Raw genomic sequence first — 19,665 nt, forward strand, 5'->3', positions numbered from 1 at the left:
GTGACAGTCTTCTTTGTCAGTCTGGTTAAGGGAACCGCTATCTTGTAGAAAACATGAACGAATCTCCGATAATAACCTGTCAATCCAAGGAAACTCTGAATCTCATATGGAGACCTCAGAACCTCCCACCTCATCGTCTCCTTAATCTTGGTCGGATAGACCAGAATGTCGCTCTGGTTGACAAGGTGTCCCAAAAACTACACCTCACGCTACCAGAACTCACACTTTGAGAACTTCGCATACAGTCTCTCCCTCCTCAGAGTCTCTAATACATCATTCAGATGCTCCTTATGCTGCTCCTGGGTCTTGGAATAGACCAGGATGTCATCAATAAACACCATCACAGACCGATCCAACATGGGTTTGCATACGCAATTCATGAGATCCATGAATGTGGCTGGAGCATTGGTAAGTCCGAAAGGCTGTCTTATGCATATCCTCCTCTATGATCCTCATCTGGTGATAACCCGAATGCAAGTCGATCTTGTAGAACCAATATGCGCCCTGAAGCTGATCAAATAAATCGTCGATCCTCGGGAGTGGGTAACGGTTCTTCACCGTTAGCTTATTCAGCAACCCGGTAGTCAATACACATCCGATGCGTCCCATTCTTCTTCTTCGCAAATAAGAGCGACGCTCCCCATGGAAAAATAGTCGACTGAATAAATCTTTATCTAGTAGCTCCTGCAACTGCGTAGACAACTCCTGCATCTCTGGAGGTGCTAACCGATAAGGTTCTCTGGCTATCGGATCCGCACCTGGAACCAAGTCAATCTAAAACTCTACCTGCCTCTCCGGAGGCACTCTTAAAAAATCCTCCGGGAACACATACGGGTATTCCCGAACAATCGGTACATCATCAATGGTCACCTCACCCTTTTCTCGGACATCCATCACATAGGCCACAAACCCATAACATCTCTGCTAAAGATAATGTTTGGTCGTGGCTGCCAAACAGAGCCGGCCCACGCTGAGAACCCTCACCATGGATCACCAACTCTCCCCCTCTTGGGGTCCGAACACGTACCAACTGAAACCCACAATCAATCATCGCCCCTTTGGGGCTCAACCAATCCATCCCCATAATGACCTTGTTATCTCGCAGGGGAATGGGAACCAAATCAATCGGATACTGCTCACTGGATAACTCCAACGTGCATCCCCGGTGAACCCTCGACACTCGCACCGAATGGTCATCAGCAATCTCAACCTCTAGTAGATAATCCAATTCTCCCGGAACATCATCAAAAATCTTGCTAAGTGCAAGGGATACAAAAGATCAGGTAGCCCCCGAATCGAATAAGACCTATGCAGGAATACCGTTCACAAGGAACGACCCAAAACAACAATACAAACATATAAGCATAAAAAATAACATAAATAAGAAGGTAAAGAGAAGATACATACCAGTGACCACATCAGGTGCTGCACGAACCTCCTCGGCTGTCAGTTAAAATGCCCTGCTCCGAACTACTAGTGCCTCCGCCTAGCCCTGGCGGACATCAATGATACTCAGAGTCATTGGAGCAGGAGTTGCTACTGGTCCTATTGCTGCTAAACTCGGGCAGTTGGCCTTCTTGTGCCCGTGATTGCAATGGAAGCAAATCAGATCTGATTTCTGGGTGGTGGTGGTAGTAGCAGTGCAATCCCTGCTGAAATGCCCAGTCTTGCCGCACTTGTAGCAGCCCGAACCACCCGCTTTGCAGACTCCATCATGTGCCCTGCCACACTTGCCCAAACGGCTCCGGCCCTACTGGCCCTTCGATCTAGAATCGAAGCCCTTGGGTTTCTTCGCTGAAACCCTAATTGCCTGCCCATGCTTTGCCTTCCTCTTCCCTGTATGTTCCAAATCAATCACCCACTCTCGGGCCCTGGATATCATGTCGTCCAGAGTCGGACAGGAAGAAAAACTAACAAACTCCCTGATATCAGGTCTCAGCATGTCATGGTACCTGGTCTTCCTCATCTCCTCATCTGCCACGTACTGGGGTACCAATAAAGCTCTCTCTTAGAATTTGGCGGTGCTCTCTGCCACGGTCTTAGTAGTCTGTCTCGTATCTAGAAACTCTCTAGCTAGTTGTTGCACCTCAACAGCTGGTGCAAACTCCGCTTGGAATCGGGTCACAAAATCCGACCAGGTCATGGCCTCAATGGCTGGGGCTCCCAAAGGTATAACCAACCTCCTCCCACCAACCCCGGGCTCTCTCCCTCAGATATCCTGCAACAAACCTTACTTTCGACCCCTCGGGACAGAAGCTCGTCATCAGGGCACACTCAATATCTGTTAGTCAACGCCTGGTGGAAATAGGGTCCATCACCCCTAAGAATTCTGGTGCCCTACATCCCCTGAAATCCCTGAAGGAGAGTGTGTGGGCTCCAAACTGGCTAGTGGTCAAATCAGCTCTGAAGACACGAAGGCGATCCTCCATCAGCTCTACGATACCCTCCTTGATCAAACCAAACATCATCGGGGTCGCATCAAGGATTCCTCTAGTAATTTCTGACGCAATGAACTCACGTAATCCCTTATCAATTGGTTCGGTGCCCGTGCCTGAGCCCCCTGCTCCATTACGTGTCACCACCATGTTGAAACATAACCACATAAACAATCAGTAAACACACGAAGAGGTTTTCACAGAGCTTCATAGATTTTTCGTGGTCTTCCTGGTCTCGGGTATAAATCTTGTGATTCCAGTAGTACAGACCTAATACTACCTTCCACACCTATTTATACCCTCCTCAAGGACTACCTCGACTCCTCCGAGTCACTCATTCCCATCTAATACTCTCCTCATACTATAAGGCGTCCTACTCACCAAAACAAATTCCAGGGACTTCCTAGGGTTCCTTTCCTCACCACTCTCTGCTATCAGCTGCAGAAGGAACTCCCACTAATACCATCTAACTACCACATTAATACATTTGCATACTATCAGTACTAGATAATTCTTTGAATGAAAGGTCCCACACTACTACGGTTGGACTCAAACAAGAGCTGCGCAATAGAGTTAAACCTATCCTTCTAAAATTATCCAATCTCAATAATATGTAACCAAACACATTCATCCACTAGTTATTTGGTACTAATAAAATTTCCTAAAAGCACAAAGCACGCAGGAGCCAAGCATCAAGCAATTCAAGTCAGAACATAACCTTAACAGACCATCCTATCAGATAACTGATCTCATACTAGCATGCAGATCCATAAGCTCATACAATAGACACATAAAGACATCTCTCCTAGCATACTATCATGCAATCCTGAGCAGATCCTTAGTCCTAATCTCGACTGATTGCACGCATCGCACCTTTTTTTATTAAAATTCCTTAATTAAAATGTTTCTTTTTATGGAAAATCTACCAAATCCTCGATTTGAGCTCAGGCACACCCGAGAGTATGCTCGAATCCCTCAAACCAAGGCTCTGATACAACTTGTAACATCCCAAAAATTCAAGTAAAATTTTCATTTTAAATTCATTCCAATCATTCGATAATCATATCCAAACAGTTGAGAGTATATCATAGTAAAATATTATCAAAGTACAACATTCCAAAATTACGTGATGCGGAAAAGCATAGGTGGATGCAGTGTGATCAGGCCGAGCCCTTCCCTTTCGAGCTGGAAGTACCTAAAACATAAACTGAAAATCGTAAGCACAAAACTTAGTGAGTTTCCCCAAAATACCCATACCACATATATATAATAGTGAAAAACATATTGGGTCTATTTCACCCCCTTTTCGTATCTTTCAACCGGTATTGGGTCTATTTCACCCCATTTCGGTATCTTTCAACTGATATTGGGTCTATTTCACTCCCCTTCGGTATCTTTTAACCGATACTAGGTTTATTTCACCCCCTTCAGTATCTTTCAACCGGTACTGGATCTATTTCACCTCCTTCGGTATTTTTCAACCGGTATCGGGTCTATTTCACCTCCTACCACTACACATATAATGATAACAATAAGAGTCACAGAGACATCAAGCAGATACATGCACAACATGTAATTGTCACGAAGACAATCATCATACTACAAACATAATCTAGTGGGCCGACATTGGTGCCTTCGACCAACAGCTATTGTCAAGGAAACTCACATCAGACTGAAGATATCAAATCACACTCGAGTGGCCGACTCGCGAAATCCTCTCACTCTAAATCACAAGTAATAAAGCCCTAATTAGAAATTAGGTCAATAACCCATCCTGAGAGTCCAAACCCTAAATCATGGCTTTAAGGGAAAAAGGCTACTTAATCCTTGCCTTATTGGGCCTAACCCACCAAGGCCCAAATACAATTAGTCCCAAAGCCCAAAAGATATACCATGTCCAGAATGGGCCCAAGCCCAAAGGCCCATCACAAAAAAGCTCACGGCCCAACAAGGGCCCAAAGTCCCTAAGTCCCAAAAATGGCCCGAAATAAGACCCTAGTCCCTTCTGATGAGTACGCTAAGCGTACCATTAGTACGCCCGGCATACTCGGAAGCTTTCCATCGTCGGGACCCCAAGCGTGTATGCTCAACGTAAGTATGCATACGCCCTAAATGGCTAACACTACAAGAAAAAGACCATTTTACGATGCGCAAATCACGACACTCATTGATTTATGTTACGCAAAAGAGAGTGGCATTAAAAACTGTCATCTCTTCAAAAAATTTAAGAATTTAGGTCACGCATTATTGCGTAAACTTAAATTAGTGTCTCATGTAAAAAAATTAAAAACACAGAGGCCACTTTATCTAAAATGTGAGTCCTTGTGAATGTTGCTTTATGATTTTTACTCAAAACGTGCGTTCTTAAAAGGAGGAAATGAAATCCTCTTAAAATTCTAAAAATTTTAAATACCCCACTTCAAGATCTCCCTTTGTTCTCTTCTTCCCTTCTCTCTGCAAACCCTAATCACCATAACATCTGTGCTATACACCTTGACAACTCATATAATCATTCTATAATTGTTTTCTTAAAAACTCGCGTTCATTCATGAAGATCACAAAATGGCGACCAACAACTAGGGCGTTTATTTCCCACTTACATATAATCGTGATTTTCATCAAGAGTTTCAAAAACACTTCCCTCACGTGCGCTTTTCTTCTTCAATCTCACATCCATTTAGGGTTTTGGCATACAAGAACTCTATTCGACTCATCACACACCAACTATTAAGGGAAGACGTCAAAGCATTCATAGGCCGGATGTAGCAACAATCGAAGATTCACCTCGCCTCGCCTCGTCTATTCGACAACCTCTTTGGTCACCTCTCCTCCGGTGACCTCGTGCTCACTTCTCCTCGTCGGAGACCCTGGCACATGACCTCGTCAGAGACTATGACGACCCAATTTTATTGATAATAATCTGAATTTGACAGGTTTTATCAGTGACATTAGATTTATGGAGTGATGCTGAAATTGATGCTATGATTGAAGATAGAGGAAATGCATCTGCAAATTCAATCTATGAAGCATATATGCCTTAAGGAATCACGAAGCCTGGACCTAATGCTACTCATGAACACCGTTCAAATTTTATCAGGTGGACGATTATGCCCTTTTGTTCATCTGTTCATAATTTACTATAAAGCAAAACAAAATTGTGAAATCCGAATAAGCAAAACTGATTTTAGTGAAAAATGTAAGTTTATTAAAAACTATACATGTCATAATATATTTGTGAATTTTTCTAATGAATTATTATTTTATCCATGTGATTATTATAAAATTATGACAGAAAAGCATGGTGGAATTCATTGGAGATAAGAGGAAAAAACCTTGTTGTTCGTGACATGCTTTTAGAATATAAACATTCGAGAAATGTCTAAATGACCTTATTCATATAGATTAAATCAAATAAACCTTATGTGGAGTGCAACTAATTGGATTCTACAGGTGGATACTAACTCTATTATTATTTTTTTGCATTTTATTTTGTTGTTTGCAATTATTAATAACTTTTTTTCTTAATTGAGAAAGTTCCAGAGTAACTAAAGAAGGATTTTGGTAGTATTGATGTTTTGGTGCATTCGCCTGCCAATAGAACAGAGCTTTGTTGTTCATGAACATGAGTATACTAAATGTAGTAATATACATTTATATATACCATTTTTTTTGTTACTTACAACATGATTAAATATTTGATCAGGTGACTAAAGCTTATATTTAAAATTGGTTAAAGCACTTGTACAGTTTCATGCACTTGCTTTGCTCCACCAGGTATGCCAAAAATCTGTTTCATGCTCATCTGATGCTTTTTCTCATTTCCATGCAATCTGCAACTTCACATGGAATGAGCTAAAGAAGTGTACAAGTGCCATATAAGATTAAATACAGTTGCCATATAAGATTCACCTGCGATCCTATCTAGTATTGATGTTATTTCATGCCATTTTGATAGCAAAAACTAAACAGCCAACTACCATATTTTTGGTCAAATCTAATTACAAAAAATTATCATTTCCACAGGTTTATTGGAGCATTTTGACAGCGAAAATTGTCCAGAAAACTTTATATGATTCATACTAGAAACTAACTAAAAAGATTGATGTTGACTTTGAAGAATACAATAAAAAGAAGGAAGCATATCTAGAATTCTATGGTGGAGTTTCAAGTCCACAATACGGAACGATAATATTTTTTCTTATTTAAACATTGTACTTTCAAAAAATTGACTAGAATGGTGTAATAACAAGTGTCTTTTGAATTTTAAGGAAATAAATAGTTATTGATGTGTGTATTGGTAGTGCTGCTTTTCCAATGAAATTGGAATTTCAGATTCCATCCCATTGTGTGTTTTGGAATTCACTCCATAACAATCCATCAAATCCATGTTTGATGAAGCAGAATATTCTTAGGGGAAGACGGAGGGAATTAAATTCTAATTATTTTTTTTATTTTAGAAAGCCAAAATATCTTTGTTATATTGTGTTTTGACTTGAGCTTATGAACTAATGTTAGAACTTCTCATAAAAAGGCTAACTTCCATTTCATCATTCATGAATATATGACAACAAATGTTTACAATAACATCTTTTATGTTAATACTGGGTGATGCTCAATACAATTGGTGATGACATGTGGATTGTAAGTAAGAGTGACAAAGCCATTCCACATCAAAAAGATGATGTTGCGACTCTGGCCCCTAACAAAGACTATAAAGCTACATCAGAGGACCAATATCACAACCGTTGGACTAACTAGAAGCATGTGACATATAATAATTAAACGCCAAAAAGTGACCAATGGTCCACCACAGGATCACCCACTAGTTTTAATTAAATAATTAGCTTTTAAAATAATGTGTTTTTGCATATAGGATGTGGAAAATTCAGGGGTGTACTATTTATGTCAAGTTGCTGGAGGGATCAACGATGAGATAAATTCTAAGCTCTTTCAGATCTGATATAACATCCTACTTTTTTTTATGTTACATCATTAGCTACAGGAAGTGGGAGTGGGGCCCCATACCTGATAATAGTGCTCTACACTTAACCAAGTAACATAATCACCACTTTTATGAGGCATTCTAATTGGATGAGGATAAAAGTTGGAGAAACTCCCATACGGATCCCATTTCTTATAGAAGAACATGATTGGTGAATCATAAGGAGACAAAGATTGATCAATTACTGAAGTCTCATCAACAGATGGAATAACATGTGCCAAATCAGGAATGGGTTGCAGAAATCCACTAATAAGCACATCTGCTCCTATCTGCAATTGTTACTGAGTTCATCACAACATAGAAATCATCAAAGAAATTAAGGCGAGTATCTTGTAAGTTTTTATTGTCTTTTGATTTTTTTTGTGTTATATATATTGAGATTCATATTTTGTAATTGTGGCTTTTTGGAGCAGATATGTCAGATATTCCAACCAAGAATCTTGATGAGTTAAAGAAACTATGCAAGATTGAAAGAGTTCCATACTCATTGACACGTGGATATTCATACTGGGGTGCAGGTGACTTTATCTTGAAATTTACACTCAAAACTATTTTTTTCCTTTTTTTTTCTTGTAAGTTTAGCCTTGTTCTTTTCTTCAATTAAGTGTTGTCTGGAGAGTGTTGTATGAACAACAATAAAACAACATTTTACCATTCTCTCCAAATGTAAATTCTAAAGGACAAAAAATTATAAATTTATATCATTGTTGTGCATATGTTTGTTTTGAGTTTAAACTTGTAAATTCTTTAAATTTTACTGTAAACATGATAATACAGTATCTTATATGCAATGTTCGAAACCTGGAATAACATAGTCTTTGGAAACTTGGAATACATAGTCATAGTTTGACTTAATTAGTTGCTTATTTAGTTTATTAGTTGCTTGTTTTCTAGCTTATTATAGTCACTGATTGGTTTCTTGTTATTCATAAATCTTAACAACTATCATGGCAACCTTCAACAATTGTTTTGGATCGGCACCTTCTAGCAGAAGATATCGTGTACCTGTTCTTGACTGCTATTGTAGATTCGGGAACATCCATGCTTACTGGTCCAACTATATGTATCTCATGTGAAGCTTCTGTTAGAACTATTAATCTCAGGGATTTCAAGTTTTTCATATTTCTTGTATCTAATTAATTTGTAAATTTTTGTTACAACTTCTATTAATTTGTTTTATCTTTCCATGGAACGATTATTTGTATGACATTAAATTTTATGCAATAGATTGTATTTTTTGTATATGACATTTTATTTTCTATTATGAGACATTAAATGAAAATTTAATTTGAAAATTAGTAAATCTATAGATAATATTTTTTTAAACATTTAAAATTACGATATGCAAAAATGTGTGTCATCTTCATTTATGACAGGGGCTTTAAGCACGAACACTCATACCTGGCCCAATCAGCCTCGGGCTGGAATTCTAGGCATGCCTACGATGGGTCCAGTCATCCTCAGGATGGAATACCCTCATATCATGCACATGTTTGGCCCAATCAACCCTCGTGTTGGCATACCAAACACGTCAGGTCCAATCAATCATAGGGTCCGGTCATCCTCGGGATGGAATACCCTAGATCAGAATACCACTATATACGAAACTCGGGTCTAAACTCATAACTTGAAGTTCAAGGACCTACTCTTGTATTTCGCACAAAGTCTTCTGATTCCTCACAGCCGATTACGGCTCGCCCGAACCTCAACACTGTGTCCATTCCGAAAGTACTCCAACAGAAGAAATGAACTACAAAGATCACTAGGCCCACAGCCTATGACTGGAATACCCCTACAAGGTCCTCATCATAGGTCTGGATTGCCCCTGAGCCCACAACATGAATCTGCTATGCCCTACCTGGCCCTCAGCTCATGACTGGAATGCTCTTGATAAACTATCAACATTGTCCAAAAGAAAAGACCTAACCAACGTCCTTCACAACACCAACCAGCGCCACGATGCTGAAACCCCACCATGCACGATTCACTTATAGAATAAGTTGCTATCCAAGCAAAATCCTACAAACCTTGGTCGCACATGACCCCATAATAGAATGATAGTCAAACTCTTGATCCAATTTGCAGACTATAACCCTGACCTGATCAAGCACGTAAGCCGAACCAACCCTATTGCCACCTTGAATACCCAAAAATACACACGAGAATCACTACCATGCACATAATTGGGAATCCCTAACTCCATATTTACTCGCCACAATCCCATACTCGGTCGAGACTGATCCGATTCTACTAATACAAAACTAGTCCGAGAAGACTTCCACGATTATCCCGAAGGTTACCGAAATCCGAGTTCGATACGAATCAAAATTATATTCCATCATCGAGGGGAAACATACCCCAAAGACTTAGGAAACATAAACATTCTGCATAAGGGAATTGGTGACGTGTTCCTAGCTTCTCAACTGTCGCCCCTTGAATTCCTTCGGAGAATTCCCGCTCCATGAGAGGTTCATGGATTAACGCCTGCCCGACCATTCTGGAAACCATAATCTGAACAGCAACAGACAAAACCTTCAATGGCTGACGCTCAACCTGAAAATTCCCAATTCTCCCCAACTTAGAACACTAACCACCACCCGCTGGTGTGAAACCCAACACAACTTAACCGACAGTCCCAGATGCTTGAATGATCCAACACTCAAATCTTGAAGACCAAAAGATAGATGCTCCAACTAATACTTCAGCAACGAGCTATTTCCCTTGGCGCTTTCATCCGCCAATCAATAATAGTTACTAAAACCGCTGAATCCGGACAATGCTGAATAACCATCCCGTGGGACCCTGTCCGTAGACTTCCCACATAATACGCTTCTTCTCAAAGTGATCTAAACAAATCTCTCGCTCTCGGGCTCTAGAAATCATATCATTCAGGGTCTCGCACCCTGACTCACTCACCAGCTCAATCGTACTCATCTGAACTGTAGTAGCTGAAGCAACCTCTGCCCTAAACCGGGCTACAACTACTCCTAAGACATAGTCCCTAATCTCGAAAGTGCAATAGATCGTACAATCAATCCTTTTATTCCCAGCTGCAAAACTCGAGCTCATCATAATCATCACTCCCTTCTTGAGTCCCGTGACTCGCATCCCGGCCTCGAGCAGAACCCCCGAAGCCTCAAATCCAGAAACTCCTTTGCTAGCCTCTCCCGATCAACCCGCAGAATGTAACGAGGACAGAACATCTCCCTGATCCCAAACAGGCCTGGTCCAGATGGTGGGCAACCCGGGTGGTCGCCCAGGGCCCATGTCTCTTAGGGGCCCAAAATTCCTATAATATATGGTATATATAGAGAGAAAAAAAATCAACTTATCTAAAAATGCTAGGAAAAATATTTTTCTTTAAATTAGTTGTTTTTGTAATGTTGTGGTCATATTTTTTCTTTTTAATATTAATAGTGAATTTTATAACGGTTTGTCTATTTTCAACTTTAGGGGCCAATTTTTTCTTTTTGCCCTGGGCCCACTATATCTTTGGACCGGCCCTGATCCCAAATAACTGCAACCCTCTACTCATCAGAATATGTCCCAGTAACAAGTCCCGGTACTGGAAAGCTCGACCAGCTCCTCCTCCTGTCATCGTTACAGCTGTTGCAGCTGCTGCGGCAGCCGTCTCAGCAAGGGTTGCATAGCGCTCATCGAAATACTCAACCATGGCGGTATTAATAGAACCAAACATCTCCGGCAACTGTCCCCGTGACAATCTCGATCACCCCCTCCCTGATGATCTCACTGACACGATCCTCTGACAATACTGGCCTATCCTGGTTGCCAGCTCCCGGTCCTGATCCAAATCCGATCTCAAGACGTCTCGTAACCATCATTCTGATAATACACCAGAAAGATCTCTGATAACCCATATGATGACAGGGAACCAACTCTCAACTAAAACCCAGGGGTTGTGACTTCCTTGATACGCGTATGGGTCCTGTGCTTTCAGTAGTACGGGCCCATACTACCTTCCACACCTACCCATATTTGTCTCAAGTATCACCACAACACCCTACAATACACATAAACATAGCGAGCGCTCAATCCTGACTCCTAGAGGAATGCTAATTATCTCATAACTGGCCTGCCGGCCTCACACAACCCACCCATGAAGCTTCCACTACTGCAACACTCGTGTATGCTAGCCATACATAACGCTGGACCTTATCGACTTTCGAATACCTAATCCTACCCTAAGCCCTTCATCAAACAAGAACAGGAAATAAGGCCAAACCAAACATTCTCAGGCTATAAGATCTTAATTATGTACAACCGTGATGCATACACAAGAAACTACAGTAATGATGTCAATTTCATGTAAAGAAAACTCTAGGCTATCAGGCATCATGTAATCAGACAATTCTATCATGCAATTCCTGAAGATCCGTAGCCTAGTACTAGCATGCTTTTCTAACATATCACAATATCAAATAACCGTATGGTATTTTGGGGTCTACTCACTGGCTCCGGTTGATCGTACACTCTGCATCCTCCTTTTAAAAATTAAAATTAAGTCAAGGTCCACGTTCCCGATCCCAAGCCAACAATCAAACAAGAACATGACAAGACATCGAGCCTATGCCCTTAACCCAACTCTTTTTATTACAATTTCTTTTTCAAAAACATTTTACAAAAACTCTCAGATCCTAGTTTGAGACTGGATTCACACAAGTGTTTATCCAATTCACTCAAACCAGGGCTCTGATACCAACTTGTAACACCCATAAAAATCATGCAAAATTTAAACTTTTTTTAAAACATTTAGAAACCAACAATTATTACCAATTTGTTTTCAAAACAGTTCTATATCAGAGTATCCCAGAAACATAATCATAAAATGTGAGGAGCTGTACGATCACGCCTTTGCCTTCCTGCAATCATCCGAGGTACCTGAAACCAAAACTGAAACTGTAAGCCCAAAGCTTAGTGAGTTCCCCCAAAATACCGATACACTGCAAATAACACATATACAAATAACAACATGTACTGGGTCCACAACTTTATAGACTGGATTACCCCTGGGTGTGAGTCTGGCTTGCCTTCCGGGCCCACATATCACATTTGGATTGCCACCGAGCCCACAGTACGAGTCCGGTATGCCTTACCCGGCCCTCAGCTCGTATCTGGAATGCTCCCGAGCCCACAATACGAGTATGACATGCCCTACCCGACCCTCAGCTCGTATCTGGAATGCTCCTGAGTCCTCAGTATGAGTCTGGCATGCCCCGCCCGGCCCTCAGCTCATATCTAGAATACTCCCGAGTCCTCAATATGAGTCTGGCATGCCCCGCTGATGCGGGCCCTAGTGTGGAGGATCGGGCCCTTGCGTTCCTAGAGGCCCACGATCGTGTGACTAAAGGGGCTTCACGGAAATGACCATAACTTTGGCTACGAATCTCCGTTTCGGGCCTACGACCAGTCAAATCGAAGCTTGGAGCAAGGAGCACGTCTAGATAAGTACCCTAAGGGGACTTACCCATTTTTGAGTCCAGAAATCGCTTTCTAAATGGAGTTATGAACAATTTTGTTATTTTTCCTTAATTTTTGGGTTTTGTTTTTGGGTTTGTATTTGGCCCATGGACTTTTAGGGTTTCATTTTAATTTCTGCTTCTTATTTAACTGTTTTTGATGTAATTTGGATGGTCGATCATCAACTTTATGAACTTTCGATTTTCTCCCAAATTCTGTGTGTTAACCCAGATTTTGAAGCCAATCCCACGGTATTCGTAAAATCAACGTGGTTTTGAAGAGATTGTCCTGGCTATTCTTTTAGAATCAACAGGTTCATTCTTGGTTATCTTTGTGTTGTTTTTTTGCGCTGCATCACCCGCCCGGCCCTCAACTTAGATCTGGAATACTCTAGGGTTTGTTGGATACCGCACGTAGCAGTACAACCTCAACCCAACCCACATAATATGTCGACATATAACATAACTAATGCACATACATATAATCACATAATAATACAGGTAGTCCTACAAATCTACCAAACTGGCATAGCAACTAACATGGAAAACTAACTCATACTCAACATAATACTAACTGCTAGGATATCATATCCAATGGGCTGGCATTGGTGCCTTTGACCCCTTAGTATAGTGAGGGTGAGGATAACTCACCTAGCACTGTTGAAGTCCCGCGGATGAAACTCCAGCTGCTGGTTGACAGATTCCCGAACTGCCAACATCAAACAATACCCAACTAATAATTGGGTTCTAAGCCCAAGGTCCAACTCACACTCCAAAGGCCCAAACGTCAAGTAATGGGCCAAAGCCCAACATATGGCCCAATTTTCCAAATTGGGCCCAAACCTCTACATGGTCTTTCCTTTAGGCCCATCCAATTATTCTAGTCCAAACTCTTGGTATTCCCATGGCCCAATATCACATAATCATAAAGGCCCAATTATGGCCCACCTATGGCCTAATTTTCCAAATGGGGCCCAAGTCCTTCACACAGGCCTTACCCTAAAACTCATCCAATTATTTTGGTCCATTTACTTGTTCTTGGATAGCCCATCAATAGTCCAATTACCAAGGCCCAATAGGAAGGCCCAAATCAAGGCCCAAGTGAAATTAGGGTTTTCACATGAAATGATGATTAGGGTTAAGTGTTCCTACTTAACCTATTAAGGACTTATTCCATTAAGGACTTAATCCATTAAGTCCAATATTGCCTTAGGTTAATTTGCACCTGATTATTAATTATTATTTTTGGTTTAATAAATAATTCTCGTGCGGTCCCGATAAATCCCAAAATCAGGGTTTCAAGGCATTAGGGTTTTCCAAACCCTAATTAGGGTTTCCAACCCAAATACTAGCCCATTAATCAAATTGTTGGGCTTTTAGGTCAATTAGGGCTTCATTGGGCCCATTAGGGTTTCATTAGGCCCACTAGGGTTTCATTGGGCCCATTAGGGTTTCATTGGGCTTACTAGGGTTTCATTGGGCCCAATTTGTCCAAGCATCCCCAAACGAGTCAAAACGCAAACGAGGCACACCGCCACCCAACACGGCGACTGGTGGCGGCAGCCATCACCCTATGGTGGTGGTTTGAGTTTTTCTTTTCATTATTCCATTTTTTTTTACAATTTACAATGCTAAACCCTAAACAACACCCACACACACTAATATAACACACACAGCCACCCTAATGGTGGCCGGCGGTGGCACGTGGTGGTGGTGGCTTTTCCGGTCAAATAAACACCCAAACACCACTTCATGAAAAAACACATACACACCACACGAACTTGAAGCAGCAGCACACTTGAACCCACGTGAAACATGAACACGACGGTCCTTCGGAATGGTAAACGGCGGAACAGCAGCAACGATCAGCGGCAACAGCCTTGTTATCGGCGGCAGCCACCATGGCCGGCTGCCATGGTGGTTCTTCACGCCTTCCATTCGACGGAAGCCACAACGACAGCCGCATCCCTTTGCGAGCCACGAATACAGCCACCATTTCATGGTGGCATGTGGCAGGCGGTAACCGGAGGACACGGAACGAGGCAGCCGCTCGGAGCGGTGGTCTTCCCCGGCTACGCACGATGCGAAACAGCATCCAAACACAGCCACCCTCGCGGTGGCTCATGGCAGTCGGAGGGAAAAAGCGATGACAGCCTCCTTCGTTGGTGGAGGATACAACAACGAATGACAACAAAGACGAAGGTGGCCACCTTGGTGGTTCGCAACAACGAGTCGGCGGCGGTCTTGGTTGGTCGGAACGGCAAAGGAGGCAAACGGTGGCGGCTGGAGGGAGGTGGGGTGATGGCTGTAACATAAGTGGTTTAGGGTTAGGGTTTGATGGGTAATGAAGTTATATACTTGGCTCCATTCAAACTTTGGCCCATAATTATAAAACCGGTCCCTCCTTCTCCTTTTTCCTTTTCATATTAAGTCCCAAAATTACCATTTAGCCCCTGACTCCTTAAAATCCTTTCAACTTTGATCCAATATTTTACCAAATGGCCCCTCCATGACAATTTCTTTTCCGCTTAGGTACATAATTTACCCTTTTTGCCCCAACCATCCAAAAACCTTTCAATTTAAGTCCGATATTTACTCTTTAACCCCTGTTTCCATAAATTCTTTATATTAAGTCCAAATGATACCAAACAACCCCTCCTCTTACAAAACCTGTTCAAAATAAGTCCCTTAATTACACTTTAACCCCTGAACTAACATCCCGATATTTTATTATATTTTGGGCTATAATAATATAAAATAATAATAAAATTACATCTCGGGGTTCCGAGTTTATTATTTAAGCATTATATTTTAAATGGGATGTTACAATAAAGTTGCAAACTTTATGCTTTTGCATGTCTTAAAAGGGTCAAATCTTGGACTTTTTTACTCTAACTTCATGAATCCACCTCCAACCCTTGCATGGTTGAACTTAACCCATCAAGTCTCTATTTTTATGCTCAAGGGACACTAGAAACCCTAGGATCTATCATTATAATCTTTTGGAGTAGCTCATACTCTCAAGAAACACTTTAAGGACCATTTTATGAAGAAATAAGCCCTAAACTAGAACTAACACATGGAGTCATCAAGGTAGGAGCTTTTTACCTCTAACAAGCTTGAGATGATGAATAACTTATGGATCTACAAGCTTCCTCGTGTCCAATGCTTCTCTACTAGATCTCCTTGGAAAATGGATTAGGGTTTCGAGGTTAGCTAAAAAAGGCAAAGGAGGCTGAGTAGGTGAAATACTTGAGGGGCTTAATGAGCTTAAATAGGATGCAAACCCTAAAAAAAATAGGGTTTTCCCTTGGCTTGCGTACGCGTAGCGTACGTAGGGGACACCCCGCTTCGCGCATGCATAAGAGTACGTCGTGGATGTTACAATAAAGTTACATCTCGGGGTTCCGAGTTTATTATTTGAGCATTATATTTTAAACGGGATGTTACAATAAAGTTGCAAACTTTATGCTTTTGCATGTCTTAAAAGGGTCAAATATTGGACTTTATTACTCTAACTTCATGAATGCACCTCCAACCCTTGCATGGTTCAACTTAACCCATCAAGACTCTATTTTTATGCTCAAGGGACACTAGAAACCCTAGGATCTATCATTATAATCTTTTGGAGTAGCTCATACTCTCAAGAAACACTTTAAGGACCATTTTATGAAGAAATAAGCCCTAAACTAGAACTAACACATGGAGTCATCAAGGTAGGAGCTTTTTACCTCTAACAAGCTTGAGATGATGAATAACTTATGGATCTACAAGCTTCCTCTTGTCCAATGCTTCTCTACTAGATCTACTTGGAAAATGGATTAGGGTTTCGAGGTTAGCTCAAAAAGGCAAAGGAGGCTGAGTAGGTGAAAGACTTGAGGGGCTTAATGCGCTTAAATAGGCTGCAAACCCTAAAATTTAGGGTTTTCCCCTGGCTTGCGTACGCGTAGCGTACGTAGGGGACACCCCGCTTCGCGCATGCATAAGAGTACGTCGTGGATACCTTGTGTACGCCCAACGTACTCGAGTCCGGTCCAAAGATAATCAATAATTAGCGAAAGTTTTTACCTGGCAAATCGGGCGCTACACAGAGTCTAAATGAAGGTTTTAGTACTCAGTGATAACTACTTGTGGATATAAAGAACGTCAAAAACGGAGCTCGTATGAGAAAATACGATTTTTAGAAAAACATTAAAATTTGGCGTGTATGGAGCGACACACACTTCTAGAAGGGGGCGACGTGGACCACCCAAACAAAGACACGTGGTACAAACCTGAAGGATCAACGTTTCAGGAGGGCACGGTGTACGCCTTGTATATGCGTGGCGCGCTTAGCAAAAACTCTTATAAATAGCATCATATTTAAGCCATTATCTCACACATTCCACTCCTTTCCCTCTAAATACTGCAGTCCCTCTCAAGTCATGTTTTCTCTGGAATTTAGGGGTGTTTAGCGAGGCTCTGATTAGTCCGAGAGTCCAACAAGTAGAAGTTGTTGGGTTGGAGTTATGCCTACGAAATTTCACGGACTTTTGTTAGGAAACTCTGTAAGTTAAGCTACACCTATTATTCCTTAAGTGTAACTTATATTTATATTCATAATCGTTATTATGAACATATAAATAAGATTTATCAGTTATTTCATGTCATAATACTGATTGAAGTGAGATTTCCAAACAATATACTTTGTATACCAGACGGACCCTGCCTCCGATATGATCTTACCTGGTTATTCTTTATTAGCTATAGATCATTATTCATAGGAATTATTGAGGAATCTAGACTATCATTATTATAGTCACAAAAGAAATAAGACTAAGACTTAGTAATATCAATATCTAGGTCTTTCGAAAGGAAAAAACTAAGGTGATAGGTGAACGCTGCCCTAATCGCAAGTCATCCACTTTTAACAAGTGAGTGCATAGTTACTTTCATGAGTAAATTACACGAATGGTCCCTATGGTTTAGGGTAATTTGCACATTTGGTCTCTAACTTATTTTTTTAACTCGGAAGGTCCTTACTGTTTGATTTTGTTACGTGCTTGGTCCCTGTTTTACCTAAAAAGACTATTTTGCCATTGATTTTTTAATTTATTTAAATAACACACCCCAACCCCACTCTCTCACCTTACCTTACCTATCCCACCATTTTTCTCTATTTAAATAATAGTTGTTTTATGTAAGACAGGGACCAAACGCGTAACAAAAACAAACAATAAGGACCTTCCGAGTTAAAAAAATAAGTTAGGCACCAAATGTGCAAATTACCCTAAACCATAGGGACCATTCGTGTAATTTACTCTACTTTCATCTTACACATGGATATGAAATATTTAGATAAATTCTATGTGTGTCTATTATCTGCGATTAAGATATTTTGTGTTAGATGAAACAATGTGACATGATTTACTTGATTAAATTGTATATGTATACCATATTTATAAAATATTGGGTAGAAGAGGATCGATAAATATATAAAATAATTGTGAGAGACCATGCTAGAGATAAAATAATGGTGGGAGACCATGCCCAACATTGTACTATTGTACTACTAAGAGCAATCATCTAGCAGAGTATTGATGATGACCACAGACTCTTCTATGGAACACTAATAGACTCGCAATCTATAGGTGTTAATAAATCATACTATTTGAGAGTATGGATTGTGTGTTCATTCGAGTATGCTATCCCCCTCATGGAATCCCGAAGTAGTATTGTCTCCTCGTTACTTCCAACGATCATTTAGGATAGGTCCCTTGAGATCATCAATTTAGGATTAAAGAGTGAGAATAACGGGAATGAGTAATCAGGTTATTGGTTTGGTGTAAAAGATATATATTTAAGAGATTTAGTTATTATTGTGGGTTGAAAGCCCTATGTGCTCACCAGGCTCCTAAATCCGACCCATTCAGTTTCTTTGTATCACAGGTAGTGGTACGAAGGTACACGAATATTGATGTATGAACCTACCGAGGGATTTAAGGAGTTTTTAGGCCAGTAAATAAATTATTGTAAGACATGTAAAGACTAGTTTATGCTTATGTTTCTATATCGGTTATAACATCACAAGCTTTTAAATATTAATGAAAATCGTTTCTTCGGATTTTCTTGGATATTTATATCATCTCACATTAATAACGTTTTGGGACAAATTTTGCAATAATAAAAGAATATTATGTTTTAAATAAACATAAATAAAAAGTTTTTAATTGGTCGTAAATTGAGGATGTCACAATACTAAATCAACCTCTCTCAGGAGGCAATGTTGTTTATTACTAGCAAGGGGGGATGTGTTCCTTACCGTATGTACCACACAGTTTTGTAATCAAAAGTCCATAATTGTTTAAAAATGGTGTGTGCAAGTCGAAAATTTTCCAAAACTAATAACATTAGTATATGTGCATTTCCGATTACATTTTTCTATGTAATTCTTCTTCTTCTCGTGATTCTACTACTTCAATGAGACCTAATTATTCCAAGCAATGTAATGTGTGCAACAATGCTTCCTCGAGTAGGTTTGTATATCTTCATTTCCCATATTTCTATTGTTAATCACGAGCGAGCTATGGGAAAGTGTTAGAAAAAGTGTTGTGTTGCAAAAGTGGATGTCACATTACATATATAGATCTCACTTGACCATATTGTAAAACATTCACGTGTGTGCTAATTTAATTAATCAATTTCAAAACAAATTTTGAATGTTTCTAAACTTGATTTGTGGATAAAGGTCCTTAAAGATACAACTAAACAT

At 40.4% G+C, this 19,665-nt stretch overlaps 1 long non-coding RNA gene across 3 annotated transcripts; it reads left to right on the forward strand.

The window, feature by feature from the left end:
• Nucleotides 1–4,830: 4,830 nt before the first annotated feature.
• On the forward strand, nt 4,831–8,639 carry LOC145138593 (uncharacterized). Of its 3 annotated transcripts, XR_013721619.1 has the most exons (4): nt 4,831–5,532; nt 5,728–7,758; nt 7,851–7,955; nt 8,429–8,639. It is a non-coding gene; the product is annotated as an uncharacterized LOC145138593 (long non-coding RNA). The 3 variants fall into 3 exon arrangements; XR_013721618.1 differs by having other exon boundaries at nt 4,831–7,769; XR_013721617.1 differs by having other exon boundaries at nt 4,831–7,758.
• Nucleotides 8,640–19,665: the final 11,026 nt, after the last annotated feature.

Source organism: Lactuca virosa, chromosome 9 (assembly GCF_052849685.1).
Source record: "Lactuca virosa cultivar CGN04683 chromosome 9, Lactuca_virosa_CGN04683_v6, whole genome shotgun sequence".
Classification (NCBI taxonomy): Eukaryota; Viridiplantae; Streptophyta; class Magnoliopsida; order Asterales; family Asteraceae; genus Lactuca; species Lactuca virosa.